Source organism: Rhagoletis pomonella, unplaced genomic scaffold (genome assembly GCF_013731165.1).
Source record: "Rhagoletis pomonella isolate Grant_MI unplaced genomic scaffold, Rhpom_1.0 Rhpom_scaffold_00004, whole genome shotgun sequence".
Lineage (NCBI taxonomy): Eukaryota > Metazoa > Arthropoda > Insecta > Diptera > Tephritidae > Rhagoletis > Rhagoletis pomonella.
Genome location: NW_023458558.1, coordinates 67,900,793 through 67,915,654, shown reverse-complemented (window position 1 = coordinate 67,915,654; position 14,862 = coordinate 67,900,793).

Here is a 14,862-nt window from a genome sequence, read left to right as displayed (position 1 = left end):
CAGTACTATGAAATTTAAACCTCATAATGGCAGATCTATTGTCTAACAATCTGCATTGCAACTTTTGAATACATTCCAACAATTGCTGTACAGAAATTGTTGGAACGCGTACCGATTTTGAGTGAACGATGCTTTACCTTCTTTAGACAAAATTTGGGTAAGCAGTTAATTTTAGTACAACAAAGTGTAATTTTGATTTTTGGCAAGTATTTTTTTACGCTCATGCACGTTTTTTCACATAAAAAGCGTGTTTGAGCACACTTTGTATGGAGAAAGTATGCAACACCTTTAACAAAAGGAAATTGTCAAAATTAAACGTTCAGTAAGTTAGTGTTTTTTCGTATTACGGATATACATACATATGCGTATGCAAAAGGCATGAAAACGATCTTGTTTCACTTCGATGCCAATTTTCTGCCTATAAGTGAAGAATTTCAAACGTTTCTTTATCATTGGGTGGCACCTCATGGTAAAAAGTGTGTTCTCATAAAATTACAAGCCAACAGCTCATATGGTCTTGGTTGTATAAAGTTTTGAGTTTTATGTTGGGGGAAAGAAAATAAAAATCAGGTGCCAATCATTATTCTTGAGTGGAAAAAATAAAAATTGCAAGATATTCATTATACCTGAGCAAAAAAAATAAAAATCAAAAGTAATCCTTATGCTCAAGCAAAAATATAAAACTCAAAATCTGAGTACTATTCTTGAGTGAAAAAATAAAAATCGCAAGATAATCATTATTCTTGTGTGAAAAAATAAAAACTGAAGGATAATCATTATTCTCGATCAAACAACTTAAAATCAAGGGGTAATCATTATTCTTGAGCGAAAAAATAAAAATCATATTTTAATTATTGTTTATAATTTTTATTAGTAACACTTGAAAAATAAAAAGCATTGTAAATCACGGTAGGTCATACAAAGACAGATATGTGCGTATACACAAAATTGCTGTACGACACTTACATGTTGTTTTTTTTTAATTTTAATTTAAAAAATAATGATTATTTTCCATCCCTGGGATTTTGACTAGTCACCAAAATCGTGTCATTAATGCCCTTAGAAATTTTGCACTACAAGTGATCCTGCCCGCATCATCATCATATCTAATATTAGATTACTTTTACCAAACTATTTTACTCAACCAACCCTTCACATGGAGATTTTTTTAAACACTTTTTCACAATGTTTTTCAAGTAATTTTTTGTTAGTTTACTTATTAGAAAATTATTATTCATTCTATAACCAACACCATATAATTTACGGGTTCAAACTCACAAAAATTAAATTTAGAAAAAATGCACTCATTATACGGAAAGAACCGCAATAGACCGGTAGATTTTTTTTTAAAGCAACACGAATTCTTAGCTGCTTCAAGCATGCACTTTATTGTAATAAAATTTTATAGGCATCTTTTTATTTGTCGCTGTAGCCGCCGAAGCTATTTTGCCCGAGTTCAACAAAGCACGGCAGTCGTTTCTCTTCTGTGGCAACTGACGCCAATTGGAAATGCCAACTGAAGCCAAGTTCTTCTCCACCTGGTCTTTGCATCGCAGTGGGGTCCTCCCTCTTTCTCTGCTACCACCAGCGGGTTCCGAGTTGAATACTTTCAGGGCTGGAGCGTCGGTGTCCATTCGACCATACAAAAAATGTTAAGCCAATCGAAAGTGGGACACCAAATTTGGTGCCCGATATGAAAAAGAATGTCTCTATATTGAATATTTAAAATATGCAATTTATATGGTTGCAATGTGTCGCTACTCTGCATATACAAACTGTTTAAATACCGCAGTATAACAGTTTCATTGTATTGACGTAACGACGTCGTTTCCGACTCGTTTTGGTGAACAATTTTTTCGCCGGCGACGGTCGCAAACGACTCGCCGGCGAACTCGCCGTCGGATGAAAAGCACACTTCGCCGGCGGGCCGCAAAAACGACTGAAAAAAAACTGAAAAACCCCTCCTGAGGCCTAGAGCTTAGTAAGCTCAAATCTGACTATGGACTTAAATTTTTTTACCCTTTATTATACCGGATTATATAGCTTCAATTGATATCACACAATTTTAGGATCCAATGAACGCTGGAACAACTTGCAGCATAATCTGATCTTTCTATAAGAAGAAACGCACATCGTGCTCACCACTTAACATGGAATCAGAACGAACCTGTACTGACCTATGCGAGGGAAGGATCTATTGCACGGACCAAAAATGTAGGACCGAATCGGAATAGTTACCAAATGAAAACATGTTACCGAATTTGTTAAAGAAAAGCGGCAACGCTGGTCGTGCCGTGCCGTTGGATCATGTGGTTCATTTGTGCCATATTGCAGGACCTACAAACTGCTCCTCTATAATGTAGTATCGAGAATGAGAGCAGCTCAATAAAAATATTTTTAAACAACACAACTCGATAACTAGAAAAATGTATTAATCTGTGTTCAAAGTGAATATTTCAAAACTAATTCATATATAGTTAATGCTCCTCTTGGATAAGTGGAGCTAATCAGTGTGAAACTGTCTTCGTCACAGTTAATTAAATGTCTTTGAGTGCAATAAATGGGAACAGAAATTATCGTATTTATCCTTTAAATTGGAGCCATTCGACTGAAACCATGGTCAGAGCTTTCATGTGAAAATATCAGTTATACGAGCGCACGGTACCAAAATACCAAAGATTTTATTTGTTGATGCACACCCCCTCATTTTATTGATTTTGTCTTAAAACCTATCCGAATAAAATTTTAGGCAATTAAGACCACTGCAACCCGTGCCGACTTACAGTCAAAGTATCAGAATAAACTTAGTGCAGTTAGTGTTAATTTACTAATTTTTCTTCTGTATAAGACGGCATTACTATACTCCCTATAGTATCAGGACATAAAATTGAGTAAATCTGCGAGGACAAGTCAAACACTAAAACACTTTATTTTGTTTATTTAATATTATGAAACCCATTTTTTAAGGAGGAAAAGAACTTGTTAAAAAAGTTGATTATAAAAAATTTAATGTTCATCATACGCCCTGTCAGACCAATTAAAAAATGGTCAACAATAGCAAATTTTCAGGATATGCACAAATTATTCGACTAGAAAACATATCGTTTTGCAGCCATGTAATACACCCTTTTAAAGCCACTGTGCTTTTTGTATTAATAAATTTTTTCGATGTCCTTGGGAGCCGTCCTATTAATAGTTTAAAAATGCAGATTTACTAGAAATGCCTTCAAATATGGGAAATATATCGAATTTTATGCACTTCCAAAGTTCTCATGGACGATTTGGTAGCCTTAGTTCAACACTAACTAGAACTTCAACTAAAATCGACACGGGTTATCTTTATCCTACGGCCACAAAACTTTATATATATGCTATTTAGGCTAAAAATCACAAAAAAGAGGGTATAAATATCAACATTTGCAAGCAAATTTTTTTCCACATTTTCCCGGAGCAGCCTTATGTACATACATGCATCGCAGGAATACACACCTTCATAACTACCAAGCAAACATATTTTGTGCGTTCAGAATATAGTATGTGTCCGAACTAAGTCCTACGTATTTACGAGATACAAATTTGGGACCTCTAAATATTTTTAATACAGATACGTATGTATGTGATATTATTTGTCAAGAGGGCCACCCCATTTCCACATTTATGGTTTGATTTACAACATTCGCAACCTTTCGGAAAAACTAGATGTAAGGGCATATTTCAACTGCTGAGTGAAAGATCGACCTATCTCGGCAGCCAGTTCGAAAACGCCCCAACTCCAAAAACTTTTCAAAAATGCTCTATTTCAGAATTTTATTGAAAAACACTCTATTTCAGAATTTGGTTGAAGAACGCTCTATCTCAGAATTCTCTTTAAAAATGCCATATCTCTCTTCAAAATGTATTGAAAATGTGCTTATATAGGGCGTTTTTGAATCGTCAGCTGAGATAGGGCGTTTTTGAAACGAATTCTGAAATAGGGCGATTGCACTAAACAGGTTGAAACCCTACTAAGAAAATAATATATAATTGATTACCGCGTACAAAGAATCTCGATTGTCTTTATACTATGTATAGAAAAGTTAAAATCTAACGTACACGGCGTATGAGTAACATTATCATCATATCTAGCGTAATCAGCGATCTAGCGTAATAAGCACCGCCGATTTTAAAGTGTTAAGTGAATCTAATCTATTTTGATTATTTTGGCTGCCATATTAAAACCGCCACCTTAATTTTTTTTTAACGCACAACGGCATTTAAAAACAGACCATTTAAACAAATTTTTCAAAAAAGATTTTAAGTTTTCTAAATGAACCCTAAAATGGAGATATGGGGTGCACCGCATGGCTAACAATGTCCCATACATATGTATGTATGTATGTATGTAGGCATAAAATAAAGTCGGGTAAGTTACGTAATTTATAACTCGAAAACGGCTAGACAGATTTTGATGAACTTTGATTTATTTCATTTGTGTCCGCTCGGAATTGCAAGACAATAATTAAAACCATGTTATAAAAATGTTTTCAAAATTTCATTCTCAAGTAAAAGAAAATTTTAATATTTTCATCCATTTGTTTCACGTTTTACTTTTATTTGGCATTTGAGTTGCTCTCATAATTACAGTTTTATAAAGCAGACAAACTTCAAAAAATAAATGATGGTCGACGAAGTGAGCGAGCGGTTTTACCTTTAAATATTTGTATCATGATTAAAAGAGTGGAAATTTTCACATGAACAATTGTACGAACAAAATTCACTTTCTTGTGCAATTTGTATAGTACAATAGTTTTTAAAATATTTGAAGAAAGGAATAACTGATTTCCAGGATTTTTTTGTTTTGTTTTTCTCGGTATTTAGGAGTTTCATTGGCATTGCAAAAGCAATCGCAACATATTTAAATTCGTATATAACTTCATCTCCGATATTCTAAATTGTCGGTACACAATATTCGGCACCTAACACTTCAAAGAGATTGCGGTACGAAATACATTTAAACCATAATATAAATTTGACGTTTACAAAAAATTATTTCATTGCTATTTCATATGATATCGTTTAATAATACAATTAGTAACTGCAAATAAGACGATACTTTCTCAAAAGTTGAACAACCCAGTAGGAAAATGGAATGTATGAAGTAATGTAACGTTCTTATAGCCTTTACATTACAAGGTGCACCATATTTTGTACTGGCATGTCCAAGGAAAGTAAGGTGTCGCGTGTCACTTTATAAAACTATAAACAGAATCTATAAATAAAAAAATAATAAAAGAAGAAAAGCGTCCGTGCTCCATGACTTTAACTCGCTACCAACAAAGTGATAGTCGAACGCGCTACCATTCGGATAAGGCAGCTGTTGAAATAACATGGAAAAAAGACATATTTAAATCTATAGCTTCTATTTGGAAACCATAAATCGGCACTATTTCCGTTGAAAATTCCAATTGCGTTTCACCTAAAGACGAGCTCATCATAATTGCTTGAATGAACCAGCAATTCTTGCAGAAAAAAAAAACAAAGATATGGATCACTTAAACGTCAGAATTCAAAATCGAATCGTTGATTTTTGCATTCCTTCAAATAAATCAACTGTGTTATAAACGAAAACGAAAACGAAACGAGCATCTATCCAACTGAATTTTTAAATACATGGGATCTGCCTGGCTTGTGCCACCGCACAGTTTACAACAGTAGGTTGGCTCAGTAATCACCACTAAATATCATGCAAACACCTCAACCAGTGTCTGGGGATAACATGTATGTGGTCTAAATGGAATGTGTCGTGTATGGGAGCAATTAGAGGCACATATGGATCATATGGAGGCTCATTTGGTATATGAATTTAAGCCGTTATAAGTCGACGACACCTTCACTTCGGACTCCCAAACGAGCTCATAATGTGGCTAAACAGTACGAACCAGGGGTCCTAAGTGACTCACTTATGACTCTGAATGTTTGCTGGGTTCATATTTTTGAAGTAAAAATATAAATTACATTGGAAATTACCTTTCACATTATATAGTAACAATGTAAAATGTGTCTATACATGTGTTCTTGTCAGTTCATATACAGGAATATTCACAATTTATACATACATATGTATTTATCTATATACATACATACATACATTCATACTGATGTGTTTCTTTTGTCTCCTCATTTTCACTTTATTTCACGTTCTGATGTTCTAAGTACTAATTTAATCCCACTTTCAGGGCAAGTCGTAAAGTGCCACCTCCTCGCAACGCTTCCGTACCTGGCAACGAATAGTAGCCCGGAATTTCGGTCGCCGTATCTTATATAGACCGGTAATTTGGTAAGCATGTGAATATGTTATTAAAGAGCATACGTATGTAACTAAAGCATGTTGCGTGGATAGATAAATATGTAAATGTGATTATGCACTACCTTTAGTAGCTGACGCGGCATTTAATAAAAAAAAATAGGGGATTTGTCATTTCTTAGAATTTAAGGGGCATAGTTATAGTACTCAGTTAGAGTCAGCTTTATACCATGTTCCGACCGACAACGAAAACACTTTGAAACGAGTTTTGGGGTTGTGGACTGAAGGCTGTTCGCACCGGCTGTTAGTGTTTTCGTTGACATTTCTTACATCTTTTGATTACAGTTTTGCTACAAAAAAAAACAAAACCAAAACACTTTTCATTCATTTTCTTTTCATTTACAACCTTTTACTTTCATTCTTATTTTATTTTGGCTAGCCAATTAACAATAAATCCGAAATGGCATATTAAAGATGATAAAATATGACTTCCACTTCGCTAAATAATCGAAAAAAAATAGTGAGGTCACCGATTGGAATGAGTGGAACGTGAGTTTTCAAGTAGTTTTCAGCGAAAACTGGTTTTCGTTTGGAAGATTTTACATGGACGAAAACACAAGTTTTAGGTCGAAAACTAGTTTTAGCAACGAAAACATGTTTTCGATGTCGGTCAGAACATGGTATTAGTTAAAGCATAGACAGACGGCAGCGTTGATCCGGATCAACTCGTCAATTCGGAATGATCTCAGGTATTCACTGCACTTGATGCGTATTAAGTCCTAGAGTTAATTCCCAAACTAGGGATGGCAAAGTCGACTTAGACTTTCGACCAAAATCGACTTTTTACTCCTGAAAGTCGAATTTTAGTGATCGACTTTCAGTTTATGGAAGCTCGCGGAGTGCTGTTTGGTCGTATTTAAAAAAAAAATTGTCAATAAAACTGAAGTGAAATGTGAAAAGTGTGGTAGCGAAATGAATTTTAAGGATAGTACAACAGTACAAATCATTTAAGAGCAGCGCATAAAATTATTATACGAAAACAAATTTCTCAAATTTGTTAATCGTTTTCTCCACAGTCTTCAGTTAATAATGAGGTAAGATAAACATAATATATTATTATGTTTTTGTTATTTTTTTGGCCTTTATAACAATTATATTCAACAATTTATATTGAGCTCGAGGCCGTTTTAAATGAAAATTTTTATTGTGGAAAAGCAACAATAATTTGAAAAAATGGTAGAAGTGATAGCTATTTCTGAAATCACCATATTTCCTCATCAGACTTCTTTCAGTGGGATTCGAACCGACGATCCTACTGACCCAGCCAGTTGCCTATGCACCGTGCTAAGTACGCCTTGTAAATTATCGTTTGCTTATCTCCACTATTTTCATTTTTGTTATGCCAACACAATCAAGCGCAGCTATTCCGCTGCAACTCACTTGATCATGTGGTTGTTGGTATTGTTGGTTTTTGCTAATAAATCTATTTTTAGAATGTTTAACTTTTAGGTGTGCTCGTGCAAACGATAATTTACAAGGCGTACTTAGCATGGTGCATAGGCAACTGGCTGAGTCAGTGGGATCGTCGGTTCAAATACTACTGAAAGAAGTCTGATGAGGAAATGTGGTGATTTCCGAAATAGCTATCACTTCTACCATTTTTTGAAATTATTGTTGCTTTTCTACAATAAAAATTTTCATTTAAAACGGCCTCGAGCTCAATATAAATTGTTGAATATAATATATTATTATTATATTTATTTTAACAATTTCATGCAAGAAAGTTTTTCTGCTTGAGTTTATGTAAGTTTTTACAGACAGTGTTTGGTTCGAATTTGACCAATCCGTAAGGTACAAAATTTTAAACACCGCTAAAAACGTTGCTGGTAGGATTCCAGTTAATATGCGACATTAGTCGTGTGGATAGTACCAATCCACTAGCTGTCTGCGCTACTCCCATATTTATCCATGCTTATAAAGTGGCACTTATATTTCTACCAATACCCGCCAATTCTGCTCCATCGGAAAGGCCACATTTTTCAAAAAGTTGTCCGTAATTACCAAATATCGATTCAAAAAATTTTTAGAATTTTTTTTGTGAGAATTAAAATTTTTTTTTCAAAAATTTTCATGCTGTATAACTGGAACAATTTTCAAAATTTTTAAGAATCCTTTAGTGTCTGTTTTTTTTTCCTAGCATTGAATTTCACTAAATTACAGATTATTCTAAAGACCACTGGTAAATCATGATATTTTTGGCGTATTCTGACTCCTATATTTATAGCTCATATATGAGTTAAATGCAGAGTATACTTAATACATTCTCTTTTTATTAAAAAAATCGATAAAAGTCGAACAAAGTCGACTTTTCTTCGTGGATCGGTAGACTTTTAAGATCGACTGTACAGAGTCGATCGAAAAGTCGAAAGTCGACTTTCTAGTGAAGTCGAACAACCCTATCCCAAACCTAACTCGGATCAAGGAATGTTCGATGACAACACTGACCAAAACTAAGAGAGCGTAGAATACAGAGAAAGTGCAAAACTAGCATGGACATATACGTTTTCATCGGTTCATCTGACCAAACAAATACGCAAACAAAGCAGCCAACTACTACATCCACGGTAGCCGAATGGTGAGGGCTGCGTACTACAATCCTGCAGATCCCAGGTTCGATCCTCGGCGATTGCCAAAACAATTTTGTTTTTATGTTACTTTAATATTTTTTTTAAATTTTATTTGATTTATATATTTAACTTTATCATATTTTATTTTCGTTTGTTTTATTTTATTTTACATTTTTTATTTTATTATTAGTTAATTTAAATTTTTGGAGATTAATTTTACTAAAAACGTAAAAAAAGTAACTAAAAACAATAAAAAATAATATAGAAGTTATTGAATGAATAAAGCAAAAATTAATTTAATATTCTACTGGCCGTGGGATTCGAATCTACGACCTTGCGGCTCGTTAATCCGCACTACTGCCGTCTGTCAAGGCACAATTTTGATAAGATCAATTGCGGCGTTAATCCGGATCAATATTTTCGTCTGTGTATGCTTTAATACTAAAAAGTTAAATCCCACTTTATTTTCGTGTGTATCATAGTCAGTTTAGTACTTTGTTTTACCAAAAACTGGATTTAACACAAAATTCTATTGCCAAGGTAAAGAATTAGCTGTTTTATGTCAACATGCAATCCCAATATTTAAGTTTGTTTCGGTTAATTACTATGGCGGAGCCAACTTAATAAAATGAATACAATCTATCTTTAATACTAAATATAATAACTCTGTAAATTGTTTGTCTGTTTTAACTCACTAGTCCCCGTAACTACTGAATGGATTTTCATGGGGCTTTACCTGGTATATAGGAATTGACCTCGGACGTAAACTAGCGTATAGGAAATGAGATCTGAAAAGGGCGCATGGCACCTCCCATAGGTGTGACATTTTTAATCAACTATAACTTCGAAACCGTAAGTCACCTGACTTTGAAATTTGGTGTGTTGGAATACATACCTATGGTAGATGCTTGTAAAGTAAATATCCTTTTGTAAAAGGGGCGTGGCACCACCTATGGGTGTGAAATTTTTAATCAGCCATACCTTCGGAGTCATACGTCACATGAATTTGGTATGAAGACATATTCATGGTAGGCGGTTATAGTAAGGTACATATGAATGAGTTTTTACAAGGGGCGTGAAATTTTTAATCAGCAATAACTTCAGAATCGTAAGTCACATGCATTTAAAATGTGGTGTGACGACAGATCTGTGATAGTTGTTTAAAGGAAAGTATCCATTTATATAAATAAGTTTGTAAAAGGAGGAATGGAACATCCTAAAGGCGTAAAAGTTCTTCGAAATTTAGTGCGAAGACATAATTAAAGTAGGCGCTTATAGCGAGGTTAACATAATTGAGTTTATATAAGGGGCCGCGGCACATTCCATAGCCATGAAATCTCACATTTACTATATCTTCAGACTTTTAACTCACATGACTCTGAAATTTGGTGAGAAGATCTATGGTAAAAGTATACAAATGAGTTTGACCAAGAGAGCGTGGCACCTAGCTAATAAAAGGAAGGTAAAAAGTAGAAGCGCTAAACTATTATTATTAAGTGGGGTGGTATTTATTGCAAAGTTGCGCTGCTCTTGACACAACAAATCCAATTAGTTTTATAAAAAAATTTCCAGACTTTCACCTAAACTTTTTTAAACAAATTTTATATACTTACACTTCGCTTTCTTCCTCTATACAGGCGAACACTCCAGAGGCCTTCCTTGGCAACGAGTCTGGCAATATTAACACTACCGGCGCTGGCGGCACCAATCGTTGGTCTCTACTCACCCGCCAAACACACCCCACATTGCCTACAACATCAGCAAAAACAATAATGACATGGGGAATGTAAACCATTGAATATGCCAAAGGGCAAGGTGGGTACACTCACCGTCGCAAATCGTCTAGCAGCTCTACCACCCATACAAATACTTGTATTAGCGTCCAATCGTAGAGTCCCAAGTGGCCGATGTAAAACAGCAGATGGATCAGTTTTGCACTGGTAGGCAGAACTTTATGACAGCTTCGTCGTAATAACCAGGGGCGTATCTTTATTATAAGCTTTTGTGTTTTTAACGTAATGTCTTTAAATTTAAAAATATTTACAGGATAACAGCACCGCAGGTTGTGGCCGTGATTGGTGGTAAAGAAGTGCAGCACTGGCAGCACCACCCACAACAGCCACCAAAAAAAACGTTATCTGCAGATTAGGAGCAATAAATAAACAGCTTTGGTAACGGCGGTAATTCACAGCATTTACGAGGCACAATTCACTCAATGTCTGATGGCGGCGTAACAGGAGGCAGTACAACCAACTAAGCTCAGACACATCGGCTGTCTAAATTGCTGGAAGAGTAGGACACATCTGCCTCGAGGCTGGCCAAAAATCCAGAATAAATTAAAGTGTTAGTAAATCAGTGTGTTTGTAATTCTTGTCACTATATTATTTGTTAGCCAATATTCTTATGTGATGACAATGTATTGAAATTAAGTCTTCCTTTTTAAAATATATATAATTTTATTGTTAAATAATACATCTGATTTTTCAAATATTTGTTAAAAATTATAATAATATAAAAAATACTTGTACACCACAATTTTTAATATGATTTGAATCCATTTGTGTTGTGTCAGAAACTGAAGTCACTTACTGAATTCATCTACCACAACCGCTGCAATACCTTTTTTTACCAAGTAACTAAAAGAGGAATTTTTGTAAACAGACAAAATCAGCCTAATTTCAATACCATAAAAATATTTAAAAATTATATCGCTCAAAAAGGGAACCTGGTGTAGATGCAAAATCGTTTGTTCGTTTCATAAAATCCGAGAAAAAATTTACAATATTTTTGGTAGTTTTTGTTAAAAATAATACTTTTATACGGAACTGTAGTCTAAATTAGGAAAAAATTTTAAAATTTCAACGTTAAATTAAAAAAAAAAAACAACAAATAAGTACACGTGTTTTTGTTATTTGGTGCACCCAAGCTTGCTTAATCAAAAACAAAAGTCAGTTTTAATATTCGCTCACCACTCCTTTATTAACTCATATTTTACATATCGATGGTCCTCTGCAATAACGACACAATTCAAAATTCAAAAAATAAAAACTGTTACTACTGCTAAGTGGTTCTTGTCTCTAATCCTTTTCTAATTCATTCCCTCACTTAAGTAAGCAGTAGAGGTTTACGCCTACAGGCTTTGAGGCGGCGGCGTGGTCAACTTAAAAAATAATCGGCGATGGCGGCGGCGATGGGTGAGTATTACTAATATTACCTACCTGTTCGTACCTGCCAACTCGATACGTAGGCCAGGAAAAAATAGACAACCCAACGTTTTCACATTCTACTGTCTTAATACTTTTGATTGGTATATAATTTGTTCATTAAACAAATGAGTACGAAATTAAAAAGATATTAATAATTTTTGAATATTTAATTAAAAATATCATGGCCAGGATTTTTCCAGCCAACTCACTCACAAAAAAATTATTAACACGTTAAATTTCAAAGCAAAAAGATTTCATCCATTAAATAGATGAGTGAAGGTCGGGCCTTTGTCGGATCTTAGTTGATAATCGGAAGTAGTTGAAAATGGCGAAATAAATATTTGGGTGGTGGAAGCGTTTAATTTAGTTGAGCATTTTATTTGACATGTTTAGTGGATATTTGACTGACATTGAAAACAGACAACAGACAACTGCGTTAGTTTTCGTGATAATGGAAGATAAAATTAGTTTCGAATGTTCATCAAACAAATTAATAGATATATATGTAAAGGTCGGAAATCTGTTTCTAGTGGTATTCATGGTATTATGGAATCCAATTCTTTTTATGTGCCAGTAAACGTATGCATGGAACGTGTTTGAAAGCATCAAAGGCCCACAGCACTCTGGTCGCGGGGTTGCAAGAACATAATCTTTCAAACATTCCTGTAAGGCGAAAGGAAAGTGCATATATGTATGTACATTAGACTGCATCACTCGCCATACAAAAAAAAAAACGGTACTATTTTTCCTTTGGAATTATAAAATCTATTATATTTTAAGACGTCCACCAAAATATTTCGGAAAAATATTAAGATTTAAGTGAGCTGGACCGATTTGAAAATACCTCCAAAAATGGAGTTTTTTATGAATAAGAATAGTTTCTTAAAGATTTTTTTCGAAAAAATCCTCTCAAATGACAAAACAGTTTAAGCTTAAAATATTTGCATAAAAATATTTAAAAAAAATTAAAAAAAAAATTTGAACGGAATCGTAATGATGAGATTTTTGATGCTGTTTTTTAACTTTTTTCAAAGATTGGTATAAGAAAAACTTGAATAACTGAACCCAAACTCTTCCGATTTAGACTTAAGAGGTGTCATTGGAAAGGTATTTTCTCACCCTTTTTATTTCTTTGCTAATAAACTCATTCAAAGGATGGAAGAGAAAGGTAGGATGAACGAACGTCATTCAAAGTTGAATTAAGAAGTGTTGATATTCGAAAAAACAAGATGGGACACGAATGACGTCTTTTTGGCCAGAAATAAAAACAGTGTGAAAATACCTTTCTACTGAGATCCCACAAGTATAAATCAGAACATTTTTGGCCCAGTTATTCAAGTTTTTCGTAAACCAATCTTTTAAAAAAGTAAAAGACCAGCATCAAAAATCTCATACTTATGATTCCGTTGAAAAGATTTTTAAATATTTTTATGCAGATTTTTTAAGCTTAATCTAATTTGCCATTTTCAAAAAGTTCTTTAAGAAACTATTTTTATTCATAAAAAACTTCATTTTTGGAGGTATTTTCAAATCGGTCCAGCTTGCTTAAATCTTAATATTTTTCCGAAATATTTTGGTGGACGTCTTAAAATATAATAAATTTTGTAATCCCGGCGGAAAAACCGCAACTTTTTTTGGTGATGCAGTCTAATGTACATACATACATATATTTCACAGGAAAAGTAAGTCAAATTTAAATACTATACATATGTACTTGCTAGCGACATGTAATCCTTGGAGCGCTACTTAATTATCATGCATTATTCATAAAGAGGGCGAAGACGAGATGCTGTTGTACAATAAATGAAGTGGGAGCAGTTGTGGCGACAAGGCGTTCATATATAGCACCTACATACATACATTTGTATAAATGTATGCAGTTACATATTTAACTAAATACTATGAATCAGAAAAATATTCAGCGTTATCATGAGTTTCATTTTCCCCGAACCGGTTCACTTTTCACCTTTGGTTTCCATGGTTTTAGTATGACAAATTCTCGGGCGAATTTTTTTTCAGGCGAAACTCAGTAGAAGGCAGATTGTTTCTGTGTAGATTTGAAAGGTAAACAAACAACAGCGAAGAGTGCGTGGTATCCCACGCAACGTCGTCTATGTGCCAAGTCTAATATGTCTTTGACTTCTGCGAGGTAAATAAATTGTGCTTGAATTTTTGTTAAACTTTATAAATTTTTTACCCTTTTACTATTTATTATCCTCTTCCCTTTTTGGGTTTATACTATGTTTACATACTCCAGATGTACAAGGAAACCTAAGCAAACTTTTTTCGAACTTGGTCGCATCACGTACGGTGATTGTGCAGGTCGGCACTTTGGGATGCTACACATTTTCGCCCGTTCATGGTATTTAGGTCGGAGGTCAACTGTATTTAATTAGGGAAATAAATAAAGAGTTTGGTAAAAAAATTTACAGTACTTATTTTACCCAAATGGATTCAGTCTATAGTTAACAGTCTTAAAATCGTAATATGTATGCTTGTTTATACAGATAATATACACACTTCGGTACAAAATATTCTGTATTTATAAGCTAGAAAGTACAACGAAAAAGTAAGCCATAATTTACTCTCTTAAGGCCGTTTACTTATCTTTTTTAAAGTATAAATGATTAATGAAACTTAACTACAAAAATGTCTCTTGATTTTTATTAAGTTAAGACTAACGAATTTGATTGATTGATTTTTTTTTTATTCAGTTCATGAGTTCAGTTTACAAAGTTTACTTAAG